Source organism: Pinus tabuliformis, chromosome J, assembly GCF_031772625.1.
Source record: "Pinus tabuliformis cultivar Carrire ecotype Pingquan chromosome J, CPIR1, whole genome shotgun sequence".
Classification (NCBI taxonomy): domain Eukaryota; kingdom Viridiplantae; phylum Streptophyta; class Pinopsida; order Pinales; family Pinaceae; genus Pinus; species Pinus tabuliformis.
Window position 1 is genome coordinate 416,062,044 of NC_142295.1, and position 2,107 is coordinate 416,064,150.

Here is a 2,107-nt window from a genome sequence, read left to right on the forward strand (position 1 = left end):
CATTGTTGGAAGTGAATGGAAACTCTATCCTTACTTTAGTTAGGATTCATCGAATTGAAAAGATTACATTATCATATTCGATTGCATTCAGTTTTGGGTCGGGTCATAACACCATTGGTTTCATATCCATTTACCATTTTGAGTAATAACAGCCTAAATAACACAACGCTTAATTAAAATTCATCTATTAATTTTTACATTTCTAGGGCTCTTTATCACCAACATAGCTTAGGCTAGTATCTTGGAGTAGGGAGTAATTAACTCTCCAAGATAGTAAAACAAACAAGTAGTTGTATCTTGCGGTAGGAGATAAATTCCAATTGTTACATCTATGCTCTGGGAAAGCTACTCTTAAAGGAGAAGCACGAGATCATATCTGAACCAGTGTGGGAATCAATCCTTCCTCATTAGGAACGATAGAAGACATTCACGTATTAAAAACGGTAAACCTTGGATAAACCATTGTTGAGGAGCTTGGGGTCACTTGCTGGTAAACCTTGGATTATGTTAAGGAGCCTTCAAGGGGATTGAGCTTGTTACTTTGCCCTTGCATGCATATCGGATCGTAGATTGTTCCCCCAGGTATATTTGTTTCCGTTGGTGACCATAGTGACCATATTATATATGATTCTTTCCTAAGGTGACAGTGGAGGGAAGATCCCACTGTACCTGGAGCAGACGTCGGCTAGACTCACTTGGATTTTCTGGGGGGTTCTCTTCACTCGAGACAATTTAGTGGAGAAACTTGTGCCAGTCTATTCATTAAGCAGGTTTTCGGGGTAATTGTTCCAACCGCCATTTCTATATTGCATTTTGTGACGTTGGATTTCATCACCAACTATCATTTTCGGTACGGAAAGTTACTGTTTGTGTGTGGTTTGACTCCTAGATTTGATAGTGCGTGTTAATTTGTTTGTTTTTACTTTTAGAGACCATAGGTGTGAATTGTGAATTTTAATTATTAGGTGTGAATTGTGAATTGTTAATTTTAGTTTTAAATTTTTAATAAAATTCACTGAAGTTGAATATAATGGAAAATGTTCCAGAATTTACCAACAAAGGAACCCCTCTTAACGAGAATCCTAGTACTTTTCCTTTGGAAATGTTGGTCCTCCTTATATGGCTACTTTGTCATTACCTAGATTTACAATAGGTTTGCCGATATGGTTATTTTCAACTTCGTTGGCCCCAAATACTCAAATTGTTCCACCTCAACCGAATACTTCACCTCAACAGAGTTCACCATCTCAACATCACCAACCTTCTATTGACCCTTTACCTTCTTCGACTAATTTTTCTTCCTCCATTTCTTCCTATTCACTTGGTAAAAGCCTTGACGCTAGTAACCAGGTAGCTAAGAAGAAGAAGAAGAAGAAGAAGAAGAAGAAGAAGAAGAAGAAAGATAAGAAAGAAGTCAACCAACCAACCATCGTTGTAAGTGTTAGTTTTGTTGAGGAAACCTCCAACATGCATCGTAAACCCAAATACCCTTGCAGGCTTTGTAAGGGTGACCACTTTTCCCGGTATTCCAAAGGTCTTGGAAGTATGGTCAGAAAAATCTCATCAACTTTCCATTGATCCATCAACCAGTGATAGTCAGGTTCCTGGGAAAAAGGGTAAAGTTAGGTTTCCTTGTAAGTTATGCAAAGGGAGTCATCAAACTCACATTTTCCCTCACATGAATGAAGCCTCAAAATTGTTGGAAAACCTTATTGTTCCATAGCCAGGATTTCCAACTGGTTACCGTGAACTTTCTCCCAACCTACCGTCAACTGACGGAGTGATTGATCTAATTTCAAGTACAGTCGATCCCACTCTCCCATTGGAGAGTGAAACTCATATCACTCAGGTTGATGATCCATTAGTTGATCAAGTGGTCGATTCAATTTCACATTTATTCGATCCCACTCTCCCTTTAGTGAGTGAACTTCATACCGCTCAGGTTCTTCTTGTTACATCAGATTCTTCTATGCTGGGGGGCATTTCACCTGTTTCTACAAAACCCACCCCCAGGTACTGAGGTCTTTTCCTTTGATTGGAATAGATTGACAGAACCTCGTCTTCCTTCCTCCATCCCTTTCCAAATCATTGTCAAGGTTGGTGGTAG